This window comes from Canis lupus, chromosome 15 (assembly GCF_003254725.2).
Source record: "Canis lupus dingo isolate Sandy chromosome 15, ASM325472v2, whole genome shotgun sequence".
NCBI classification, from domain to species: domain Eukaryota; kingdom Metazoa; phylum Chordata; class Mammalia; order Carnivora; family Canidae; genus Canis; species Canis lupus.
In genome coordinates this window covers 3,137,047-3,149,822 of record NC_064257.1, presented here as the reverse complement: position 1 = coordinate 3,149,822, position 12,776 = coordinate 3,137,047, and the positions used below count along the sequence as shown (strand labels likewise).

Sequence of the window (12,776 nt, the reverse complement as noted above, 5' to 3'; positions counted from 1 at the left end):
CTTCAGCTGAGGTCATGCTCCTGGAGTCCCGGGATCGAGCCCTGCCTGGGGCTCTCTGGTCTGCTGGGAGTCTGCGTCTTCCTCTGCCTCTCCCCCTGCTCCTTCTCTCTGTTTCTCTGTCTCTCTCTCTGACTCTCCCTCTCTCTCTCAAATAAATAAAATCTTTGAAAAAAGAAATGTATTTTCCTTAGTGGCCTGTAGGACAGCTTTCCATACAGGCTCCAGGACCCTGGTGCAATGCTCCCGACCCAGCCCTGCCAGAGAGGGTCCGCCTCCCTCCCCTAGGATCAGTCCAGGTGCCACCACCACCCCCACCCCCCCAGCCAGAGGGCTCCTTCTCCACCTGGTCCAGCAGCGGGATGGGGGAGCAGGCCCAGCCCAGTGAGGGGCCAACCAGGCTCCGCTCTGCCCAGGGGCCGTTCTGCACTCTGGGCTCGGAGTGTGCCCCCACTGAGGTTTGGAGCTGTGGTGGGACCTTGGAGGTTCATCACCCCCCATAGGTACCTGCTTCCCAAGTGACAGATGTGGCTGCCCTGGTACTGGGACAGAAGCCTCCCTCCCAACCGTAAGTACCATGGCTCCTGCGGGCTGCATCCTGCCCTGTTTTCTCTCTTTCATCCTCATAACGGTCCAGCTTGGCAGATAAGGAAGCTGAGACCCAGAGAGGGCGCAGGTGGGGCGGGGGGGTCCTACAGCAAAGGTGGGAGAGGGGGGCAAAGACAGCTGCCGTGAGCTTTCACGAACTCACCTGGAGGCAGGACCAGTGGGCCTGAGCGGAGGGACCCAAGGAGCTGGGTGGTGAGAACACAGGGAGTAGAAAGGCACAGGGTGACTGGGCTGTCCAGGTGGCCAGGATCCCCGAGGGCTGGGCTGAGGGGCCTGGACGGCAGCCTGAGATGGGCATGCACAGGTCTGGCCTGGGGAGGGGGGTGCACCCAGGTGAGGTGCCGCAGGGCTGGGGGAGTGGGTGGGGGGGCTCTAGGAGAGGGATCGTGAGGCCGGGTTAGGGGGCAGCGGGGAGCCAGAGGAGCAGAATCGGAGGTGGGGCTTGGGGACTGATTGGCCGGCAGTGGAAGAGAAAGAGGGAGACAACGATGATTACCACGGCCTGGGCCCATTCTGGGCGTGCGGCTCAGTAGCAAGTACGCCACACTCGCTGTCACTTAGTCATCACAACAAGCCTCATGAGGTGGGTGCTCTTATGATCCCCACTTAGCAGATTGGCACCCGGGCTCCCAGGGGAGGGCTCCCTGGAAAAGGTGACAAAGCCAGGTTTCTCCCCCCGGTGCTAGGCTGCTGGTGTCCACCAGGGGGCAGAGAGAAGCCAGGAATTCAGACACAGTTTCCAAGCTTTCCTGAACTTCCCTCTGCCTGCCTGCCTGCCTGCCTGCCTGCCTTTGTGGTCAGAGACCTGGGGGATCAAGGGACCTAACCCCTCTCCATCCCTTTACTGTGGGGTAAATGGAGGCCGGGAGAAGGAGAGGGAGCCACCCAGGGGGCAGAGTCCATCAGGAGCAGGAGTGGCACCAGAGCCCCAGACCCCAGCCCTGGACTCAGGTGACCCCCAGCGCCTGGGGGGCGACACCCTGGACCCAGCTTCTGGACTGTGGCGGGGGCTCCCACCCCAGCTGTGAGCTGCACAGACATCCGTTGCTCCAGGGGAGCCACACGGCCCTGCCCGCGGCCAGGATACAGCTGCCGTTTCCTGAGCCAGGCTCCCCATCACCAAGAGGTTCCTAAGTCCCTGTAACAGGGGGCGGGGGGTCTCCCTCCCAGGACTGTTGTGAGGATTCATGCAAAGGGCTGACCGCAGAGGAAGTTCTCAGGCAGTGGAGGCTCTATTGCTCTTGTTCCTATTTTATTATTAATAGCGAGTTGCCGGGCAACCCAGGGAAGCAGGTGTCTCTGATGCCTGTTCCTCAGAAGAGGAAGTGAGGCTCGGAGAGTCCAGAGCTGGGGTCCTGGGACTCCAGGCCCTGGCACCCACACTTGCCTAGGAGGGCCTCTTCCTTTGGTCTATTCTTTGACTCATTCATCTAACTGTTTGTGTAGGATGCTCTCTGAGCCTGGTTCTGTAGTGGGCACATGTGCCATGTGCTGGGCCCTGAGCCTTCAGGCTCCCTGGGTCTGGGCACTGAGTATGGGGCCAGGGGAACAGAAAGCCAGGCCTGAGGGCGCAGGCTCAGTGCCACCTCTGGCCAGGGCTTGTGTATCTTCCGCCCAGAAGCACACACTGGGGGGGCAGAGCATGCACTGGACAGCCTTCTGCCCTCAAGATAGCCTCAGGATTACACCCTCATCTAGGGACCACTCCAAGGCGAGAGGGCTTGGGAAGAAGCCTCCTGCCACTGGTTATTGGGAGCTGCTTCTAGGGAACCCCTCCTGAGTCCCTGCCCTGTTGCCTGAAGTGGGTGTGTGCCAGTGAAGGCCCCCTTTTGCCCAGCCCAGGGAGGATCCAGGCCAGGGGAAGGGGATTTAGCCTGGGAATCAGGGGTCCAGGGTCACAGTTTGGGGATTACCCTACCAGCACTGCCCCTGCAAATGACAGCATAGGTGGGGTCTGTACCAGCTCAGAGAGATGCAGAGCAAGTGCAGGCTGAGGTCCAGCCCCACTCAGCACGGCTGGGGGCCCTGGAGGAGCGTGCTGTCCACCTGCAGGAGTCTCTTTTTCTGAATCACCATACAGCGCCACGTGGGCTGGCAGCGGCCCTGACGACAGCAGTCACTACAGCCGAGGGTTGGAGGGGGAGGCTTGGGGTGGCCTGGGGCTGGGAGCTGGGCCTGGGGGTCCACGGCCCATCCCTCTTTGAACAAAAGAGCTGAGGTGAGGTAGGTCTCTTGTCCAGATCCATGCCCCTCTCGTCTTGCTCACAAGAAGGGGAGAAGGAAGGAGAAGGAACTCAAGGAAGGTCATGGGCTGGGCACCAACTTGGGAGGCCAACCCCCACCTCTGATGAGCTGCTAGCACTTCGCTCAAGAGGTGTCCAGGGACTAGGGGGGCCCAGCTGGCTCAGTCCGCGGAGCTCTCAACTCTTGATCTCGGGGCTGTGAGTTCGAGCCCCACAGGGTGGGGGTGGGTATAGAGATTACTTATAAAAAAAAAAGTAGAAGCATCCAAGGAGAACCACATCACTACCTTGGGGTCTCAGTCTTCACTTTTCATTCCTCCAGGCCTCCAGTCCCGATATGCTCCCCCAGTGCCTGCTGCTGCTAATGCCCCAATTCCCTCACAACCCTGTGCACTCTGCACCTGACAAACCATTGTGGTGACACCAACCTCTGGGCTGAGGGAGGCCAGGCCCGGGGCTGTGAAGCAACCGCCCTGGACACCATGGGGGAGCATGGCAGGAAGGGAGGTTCAGGCAGCCTGGCCGAGCCCCAGGGGGACGCCAGCCTGGGGGTTTCTGGGACGTGCACCCCTCACCCCGGGGTGAGGGGGCAGCCGGGAGGTGCTCCAGGCTGGGCCCTGACACCTCTGTGCAGCCCCCTGAGGCCGTGTAAGGACCCGATGGCCTGGAGGTCAGGTGCCCCGGCTGAGGACCTGCAGGCACCTGGAGAGGCGGCCGGTTGTGGCAGGAGGACGCCTTTGTTCCAGGTATTTTCTCAACGGTGAGGCTGGGCCACCTGCCAGGTGCCAGGGCGCGCTCTGGCCTCCCGCCCCACGGGCAGCTTTGCCGCCAAGGCCCGTACCTGGCTCAGGACTCCTTCCCGCGCTTCTGGGCCCCAAGGGAGAGGCAGGCCCTGGAGGGCAGACGGCATGGGCCACCTCCCCACCCACCCAGCCTCATTTCAGGAAAGGGGAACTCACCTAGGGCTTCTCATGTGTTTGCCATTTAGAACTACATTCTTCTAGGACAATAGGTTAGAAACAGAAAAATACAAACTTTTGCTCAACAAACTATGATAAAACTGCATTGTTGGATAGAGGCTCTGTCTGGGTTTGAATCCCAGCCCCGCCACTTACTAGCTGTATGACCATGGCAAGTGACTGACCCGCTCTGTGCCTCAGTTTCTTTTTCTGGAAACTACGGGTGATCGTTGTACCCACCTCATAGGAGTGTGGTGAGGATTTAACAAGTTGTCACACGTAAAGCTGTCAGAAGAGTCCGGACGTAGCGCTGTACCGGTATTTGCTGTGATCATGGTGATGACATCAATGAGGATGATGTTAGTCAAGACTCTTGGCTGCACAGAACAGAAACCACTCAGGCAAGCTTAAGCACGAGAAGGATTTGACACAAGTCTTCAGAGGTGTCACATGGAGCCAAAGGGTAGGGCGCAACCAGGCCTCACCAGCGATAAGAACCAGGATCTTAAAAGTCATTGAGGAGCCAGGAAGCTTCTCTCCGTCTCTGAGCCTCACCATCACCCACTTCACTGAACATATGGCCAGACGTGGCCAGCTCTGAGTCTCTAGGTCAGGAGCCCAGCAGACATGGACTGGCATCTCTGAATCCCAACAGCAACATCATGGGAGGGAGAACCCATTGCCCTATTTGGGTCATGTACCAAAAGTCCATCAACCATGACCAAGGGGAACACCAAGGAGCCAATCCTGGGAGCAGTCTAGGGCCTAGAGACAGCAGCATGGGCCAGGCAGATATTCCTAAGGGCCCCTCTCCACTCCAGTGCTGCTCTGGAGTGAGGGTCACAGACTTGTGCACCAGTCCTGCTGTTGCCTCAGAGAATCACCTACATCTCTGAGCCCTTTCCCTCTGTTCACTCAGAGCTTTCTGCAGCCCTTTATCACAGTACGTAGGTGGTATTATCATTATTTGTTTATGTATCTCTCTCCCTTAATAGACTGGGATTTTCATTCATTTTTTTCAGTGTAATAAATACCTACCAAACACCAGCCATGTGTTAGAGCACAGAGAGGAATCCAACAATTCCTCTCTGCCCTCCTGAGGGCTCAGTCTATGTCCGGGGGCATAAAGTCATATGAAACAGGTCAGCCTCCCTATCCAGCTCCTCCCAAGTTCAGGTGCTAGGGACTTTTTTCCCCACACCATTGATACTCAGTGTCAAGATCCTACCTTCTGGGCACCTAGCTGACTCACTCAGTAGAGCATACAACTCTAGATCTTGTGGTCATGAGTTCAGGCCCCACACTGGGTATAGAGCTTACTAAAAACAGGGAGAGAGTGAGAGAGAGACCCCACTTATTGTTTTATGAAGCTTATAAAGTTCCCGAGCTGTCATGAAAAGCGGGTGTCCACAGGAAATGGCTCATGTGGGGCATGGAGTGGGTGGGCACCATTTCTCCTGAGTGATCCAAGGCCAACAGCAGGCAAGAGAACAGCTGACAAGAAAACGACTTCACCAGGAGTGAGGAGAGTGAGGAGCAGAACAGTGACTGTGGCCTCGGCACAGATGATGGCAGAGTGGATATCATGACCTTGTTGGCTCAGCCGCCACAGCGCCACCCAGCTCTGCTGCTGGGCAATCTGTTGACACTGACTCTGCTCCTGTCTGATCTCCAGGTTCAACTCCTGTCCTCACTCCCTGCCGAGGTGACCCCTGGCCAGCCTTCCCATGAGCAGGATGGGCCAGGCACTTCACTCTTTTAGTCCACTATGAAGGCATACACTTTATACTCTGCCTGCTTTAGGACCACTTCCTTGGGTTCTCAAAGTCTCTTCTCTCCGTAAAGCTCACTGCTTGGCTCACAAACTATTTGTGTGGGTGTCCACATGGAAATGTACTCTAGAAGTTGAAAAACTAAACCTCTTTTCCTTTCTCTTTGCATTCTTATTATACGGACTAATTCTTGAAGATGATGTGAATGCCTCTGACTGACTGTGGGAGGGTCACATACAAGGAAGTGTGGACAAGAAAAACACAAATGTTAGTATTTCAGGATGTTCTCTCTTACACACATCATGAAATGATTGTATATACATGATAGGGCCTCTGATTCAGGTCACAGAGCTTCCAGAGTTCCAGCAGTGGTGGGAGGAGACAGCAGGGAGTCCTGTGCCCGTGAGGTGATACTGCGGTGATACTGCGGTCTCTCCACTCTTGCCTTGAAGGGATGGCAAAGAGTTCCAGGGAAGCGAGGTCATGAGGAGAGCATTCTGAACCACATCAACAGGACTGAGAACATGGAATGATATGGGAAAACCTGTGTGCCAAGCACTGTTCTAAGAAATTAAAAAAGATTTTATTTTAGGAGCACCTGGGTGACTCAGTTGGTTGAATGTCCAACTCTTGATTTTGACTCAGGTCATGATCACAGGGTTATGGAATCAAGCCCCACATCAGGCTGTGTGCTCAGTAGGGGAGTCTGCTTGCAGATTCTCTCTCTCTCTCTCTCTGCCCCCCTCTGCTCCTCCCCGGACTCATGCCAGATAGATAGATAGATAGATATCTCCCCCCCCAAAAAAAATTTATTTATTTTAAAATAATCTTGGGACGCCTGGGTGGCTCAGGAGTTTAGCACCTACCTTCAGCCCAGGGTGTAATCCTGGAGTCCTGAGATCGAGTCCCACATCAGGCTCCCTGTATGGAGCCTTCTTCTCCCTCTGACTGTGTCTCTGCCTCTCTCTGTATGTCTCTCATGAATAAATAAAATAAAATCTTTAAAAATAAAAATAAAATAATCTCTACACCCAACATGAGGGTTGAACTCAACTCCAAGATCAAGAGTCACAAATTCTTCCAAGAGAGCCAACCAGGTGCCCCTCTCATGAATACTTTAAGTAATTTAATTAATGTAATCAATTTAATCATCACAACAATCTCAGAGGGCCAAAGTTTTAAAAAGATGAAACTAAAGCACAGAGCAGTTAAGTTATTGGCCTCAGAATTCCTTTTTGGCAAGTGGTAGAGCTGGCATTCAAGGCTGAGTAGTATGGCTTCAGAAGCTCTATAACCCATGTTTTGAGAAATTACAAGTAGCTCTGTTATGGCTCGTAGATTTGGCTAAAAGGGTGAGCAAAGAGGGGCGCCTGGGGGGCTCGGCGGTTTAGTGTCTGCCTTTGGCTCAGGGCGTGATCCTGGGAGTCCCGGGATTGAGTCCTGCATCGGGCTCCCTGCATGGAGCCTGCTTCTCCCTCTGCCTGTGTCTCTGCCTCTCTCTCTGTGTGTCTCTCGTGAATAAATAAATAAAAAATCTTAAAAAAGAAAAAAAAGAGTGACCAAAGAAAAGACCACAGAAGGCCTGGAATACCATAACGGCGCCTGGGTGGCTTAGTCAGTTGAGCATCTGACTCTTGATTTCGGCTCAGGTCTTGATCTCAGAGTCGTGAAACTGAGCCCCACAGTGGGCCTTCTGCCCAGTGTACAGCCTGATTGTCCCTCTCCCTGTGCTCCCTCTACCCCCACCTCCCTGCCCCCAGCTCACACACCCTGTCTCTCTAAAATAAGTAAATAAAACTCTTAGGAAAAAAAAGAAGAAGAAGAATAAGCATAATGGTTTATGGAGGGGGTCAGAACCAGAAACAGAGGCCCACTGCCCAATTTGGGTCATGCATCAAAGGCTCACCAACTCAGAGACTGTTTTAACTGCCTGGATGAGAGACCATGTGATCCGAAGAGCGACAGTTGGAACAGATGAGTTCCCGGAATGTTGGGTGGGTAGGATGGTGTGTAAGACATCCACATCCTAATGCCTGGAACCTATGAATGTCACCTTATTTGGATTATCTTGGTTATCTGGGTGGGCTCCAGGTAGATTGCGAGGGTCCTTCTGAGAGAAGGATAGATCAGAGGAGGGGCAAGAAGGCAGAGATGCAAGTGGGCAGCTCTAAGCCAAAGAATCTGGGTGGCCTCTAGAGGCTGAGACAAGGAATGGAGTTTCCTTTAGAAGCTCCAGACTGGGTGACGGGCACTGAGGCGGGCACTTGACAGGATGAGCACTGTGTGTTATACTATATGTTGGCAAATTGAGCTCCAATAAGAAAATATAGAAAAAAATAAAAATAAATAAAAATAAATAAAAAGCTCCAGGGGGATCCCTGGGTGGCTCAGCAGTTCAGCGCCTGCCTTTGGCCCAGGGCGTGATCCTGGAGTCTCGGGATTGAGTCCCATGTCGGGCTCCCTGCATGGAGCCTGCTTCTCCCTCTGCCTGTGTCTTTGCCTCTCTCTCTCTCTCTCTGTCTCTCTCTCTCTCCCTATGTCTATCATGAATAAATAAATAAAATCTTAAAAAAAAAAAGAGCTCCAGAAGGAATCAGCCCTGCTGACAACTTTCAAACTGTCAGATGATAAATTTGTGTTGTTTTAAGCCACTAAGTTTGTAGTTACTTATTATATCAACAATAGGAAATAAATACAGATGATAAAACCTGGTGACCAGGTAGTTACTGTGGGATGTCCCAATCAGATGGTGGGGGGCCACTAAATGTGGGGTGTCCTGATTGAGTGGAGACTGGCAGTGGAGGTGGTGATAGAATTTACCCAACACAGAACAAAGGAGAAGTTTATCAATACACTGCAAAGAAGCAGTGGGCAGGCCAGCAAAGGAAAGACTGTCTGCCACAAGGCAGCGGTGAGGGGCCTCGGAGACAGGACAGAGTGAGGAAGTATTTTCCCTTTTTTGGTAACCTTAGGAACTGTGCCCAGTTTTTATTTATTCATGAGACACACAGAGTGAGAGGCAGAGACACAGGCAGAGGGAGAAGCAGGCTCCCTGTGGGGAGCCCAATGTGGGACTCGATCCCAGGACCCCGGGGTCACGCCCTGAGCCAAAGGCAGACGCTCAACCACTGAGCCACCCAGGCGCCCTGGAACTGTGCCTGGTTGTAAATGGTCAGTTAGGGCCTATGGCTATTTAGAGATGGGTCGCTTCATGAGCCTGTTTGCATTGCCTGTCGGCGTTGAGCTCCGGGGCCGCTGTGGGCTTGCTCTACAGTCACAAAAGAAGGGAAGGGTTGCAGAAAGGGTGGGGGATGACAGCCAGGCTCTTGGCTTGGGTAACAGGGTTGGTGGTGGGAGCACTACAATCAGAATTGAGACTTAGCAAGGAAAGGGCAGTTTGGGGACAGTGGAAGAAGGGTGGCATGTTCGGTCTTGCAAGTATTTTTTAAGTGCCCTTGGGACACCCTGGCAAGACGGCCAGAGGAAGGTCTGGAGCCTCGGATAGAGCTGAGAGCAGTCAGCGTGCACAGGCTCTGGTCTGACACTTTTAGGGAGACCCTTGCAAGCCACAGACCTGGGTTTCCTTTTCCAGCTCATACGCTGTGCTGTGGAGTTGAAAGTCACTCCTAAATGCAGCTGTTAAGCCCCGACGCACCTGTCCTCACATCCTGGTTTGGACTGGGTGGCAGACTGACTCCAGATGGGAGAAGCCAAACAGCCTCTTCCAAGGAAGTGCCCAGTGTGGCTTCACAGGCAGCAGGGCCTTTCAAGGCAGCCACGGGGCCAAGGTCCAAGCAGGTCAGCCTGAGGGGGTGCTTCTGGGGGAGCTCTGTTGGCTCCTGAAGGGCCCTCCTGTCCCACTGTCCATTTGAAGATGCAGTTTAGGGGCGCCTGGGAGGCTTAGTCACCTAAGGGTCTGCCTTAGGCTCAGGTCATGATCTGGGGTCTTGGGTTCGAGCCCCACATTGGGCTCCCTGCTCAGCAGGGAGCCTGCTTCTCCATCTCCCTCTGCCACTCCCTCTGCTTGTGCTCTCTTCCTCTCTTTCAAATAAATAAAATCTTTAAAAAATATATTTTAAAAAACGGAGATGCCGTTTAGTGTACAAACCAGTTTAACTCAAGGTATACCTGTGGACAGCACCAACATGTTTCTGGCAGTGACAGATATATCTCAGTGGAGTTTCCCATGGGTCAAACTAAACATGCAAACACTGAGTACAAAGTGCAAGGGGTAGAAATCACATATCAGTTAAAAAAGAAAAAAAAAAAAAGCCTGCTCATCTTGCAGAACAGGTGTGAGCTAAGGCCTGAGAGCAGATGAGATCATTCAGGGAGGGCTGGTGGCCTGAGAGAGGAGGGCCAGGGAACCCAAGTTCTAGCAGGTAGGCAAAGGAAGGGCAGGGGACAGCCTGACATTTATATACCTATATAGTGGGAATTCAGCGGATGCTTGAAGAATGGATTAATTTGTATTTTCACCTCCATAGGCTATAAAAGGGAAAGGGAAAATATGTATGCCCAAACCAAGCACACAAACACACATTTAGTATCTGAATAACTGAGTAACTAAATTAACTGTAAAACTTGTTTCCGGGGCACCTGGGGGGGCTCAGTCAGTTGAGTGCCTTCATCTCAGGTCATGATCCCAGAGTCCTGGGATGGAGCCCTGCGTGGGCTCCTTGCTCAGCCCAGAGTCTCCTTCTCCCTCTCCCCCTGCCTGTGCTCTCTCTGTCAAGTAAATAAATAAAATCTTAAAAAACAAAAACACCACTTGTTTCCAGTCAGAAAGACCTTACTATGGAAACAATATGACTATGAAGTTATCCCAGGAAAACGTTGGGTCTTACCAGTGAATAAAAGAGAAGCAAATTCAGTTACCTTAAGGTAACCTGATGGGCCCATAAAACTAGAAAAAGCAGAACTAGGCTTCCAAGCACTGAGTGGGTGAGGCTGTGAGACCTGGGGCAAGCACTGGGCACAAATGAGACCAATGCCACCGTGGAGGACAGGCACTTTAATGACATGCTCATCCCGGACTGGGGGGGTCATTGAGTTGCACATAAAAGAAACCCACGGAAGCAAAAATAAAACTCTCATCTTGCTAAGGGAACAGTGATCCCTCAGGAGCCCAAGGAAGCATGTTAGGCCTCAGGAGGATCAGAAACCAGGAACTGAACTGGAACCTGGGAGGCAGAAGGGACTTCCCTCTCCTCGCTGGGCTTCCCTCCTACACCTGCATCTTCTCTCCTTCTCTGCAGATCTTTTTGGCCATGTACCCGTTCACACAACAAATATTGATTTTGTGTATGTGCCCAAACATTACATTTCCGTGTCCAAGGGTACCCGGCAGAGACCGAGTTGCGGTTTGAAATTCTCAGGAGTCTGATTGGCCCAGCTTAGGGACCTCCACTGGGCTGTTGCTGCTGGTTAAGGGGGTTTGGAGGTTTCTGATCTTTTTTTCCACAGGAGGATCCTTCATCTCTAAGTTAGTGAATGTGATTAGATAAATTGGGGAGGGGATACCCCAGGGCAGAGAGACAGCTAGCATTAACCATTAACATACCCAAAACTTCTGACCTCCAGGCCCTGCTTCCAGCCAGAACATCCGGTTAAACTTTTTCCTGCTTCCTCATTCCACATTCTTATCACCTTACAGCCCGTCCTCCACAGAGCAGCCAAACTAATCTTTTATCATGTGCATCAGGCTATATTCTTCCTCTGCTAAAAATAGGCCAAAAACCCCACATACAAAACCCCCAAACCGGAAACACCACCACCATAGCAAAAACCCTCTTTGATTCCTACAGTTGCAATTAAAATAAAATCCCAAATCTGTACCGTGGCCTTCCCTGATCTAGCCCTTGGCCATCTCTCTCTCTTCTACACATGTCCCACTCATCCACTGTGCTATAGGTACGATACACTGGCCTTTTTGCTAGTCTTAGAATATGCCAAATCCAGTTCTACCTCAGGACCTTTGCACTTGCTGCTCCCTCTTGCTCCATTGCTGACTCCACATCATACTGGACTCAAGTGATGTCCTCTCTTCAGAGGGTCTTCCCTGGTCACCTCACCTAAAGTAGTAACACCTACCTCAATGCACATGTAACTGGTGACTCTCTACCTAGTGTTTCAGTTTTTTCTTCATAGGAGTTAATACTTGTTGACATTCTCCTAATTGTTTACTAGCATATTTTCTTCTCTCTTCAGAACATAAGCTCTAGTTGAGCAGGGATCTGCTCTGTCTTGCTCTTTGATATTTTTCCCAGCAGCAAAAAAAATCCTGAATTATTTGGTTTCAGTGATCTGCCTTGTGGGCTTGTAGCTCAGCACTTCGGAGTGAAGGCTCTGAAGCTGGACGGCCTCACTTCCTCCCCGTGTAAACTTGCACCAGCGGTTGAACCTACCGGGGCACCAGGGTCCCCATATGCATAATGAGGAGGATGATAGTCCCCATGGTGTTGAAGAGTGAATTTGTTCACATGCGTGAAAGGCTTACAAAGTGCTTGTCACAGAAATTAGCACTCGGCACGTCCTCATTTATTTTATTCATTATTAATCATTAGTCCAATCATTTGAATTCTTAAAATTCATCTTTAATTGTTCTGCCCTCCGGATCTCATCTTTTATTTTCCTATCTTCATCAGTTTTGTCCGTGTTCTCGGAGATCATCTGAAGTCTGTTTCTGGGATTTAGTAGACCTACTGTGCTCAACCTGGTGTGTGTTGCTTCTGTGAGATTTTTAGTTCAAGAGCCAGTGTTAATCTCCTCCTTCCTTATCTCAGATTATTCCACTTGTAGGATCACTATTTCTAAGTTCATGGTGGACTTTCTGACTGAAATACCAGTCAGGTACTACCTACCTACCTTCTGACCTTCTGTTCCTTGCAACAGGTCTTTTTCTAAGGTAGGTAGCTCTTCTAAATCTTCAGAGAAATGATAGATCACTCTCTCTGCAACTGCAGGATATTTCTTTTTTAAAAATACATTATTTATTGGAGAGAGAGAGAGAGAGAATGAGCAAGTACCAGTAGGGGGAGAGGCAGTGGGAGAGGAAGAAACAGGCTCTCCACTGAGCAAGGAGTCAGACGTGGGGCTTGTTCCCAGGACCCCAGGATCACCACCTGAGCAGAAGGCAGATGCTTAATCAGCTGAGCCACCCAGGTGCCCCAGAATATTTCTTATTTATCCTTATG

The 12,776-nt window shown here is 51.8% G+C and overlaps 1 long non-coding RNA gene across 1 annotated transcript; it reads right to left on the bottom strand.

The window, feature by feature from the left end:
• Nucleotides 1-322: 322 nt before the first annotated feature.
• Nucleotides 323-7,687, bottom strand: LOC112642326 (uncharacterized). Its single transcript, XR_007402385.1, has 4 exons — nucleotides 7,487-7,687; nucleotides 6,447-6,554; nucleotides 4,049-4,185; nucleotides 323-917 (listed from the first exon to the last, which is right to left on the bottom strand). It is a non-coding gene; the product is annotated as an uncharacterized LOC112642326 (long non-coding RNA).
• Nucleotides 7,688-12,776: the final 5,089 nt, after the last annotated feature.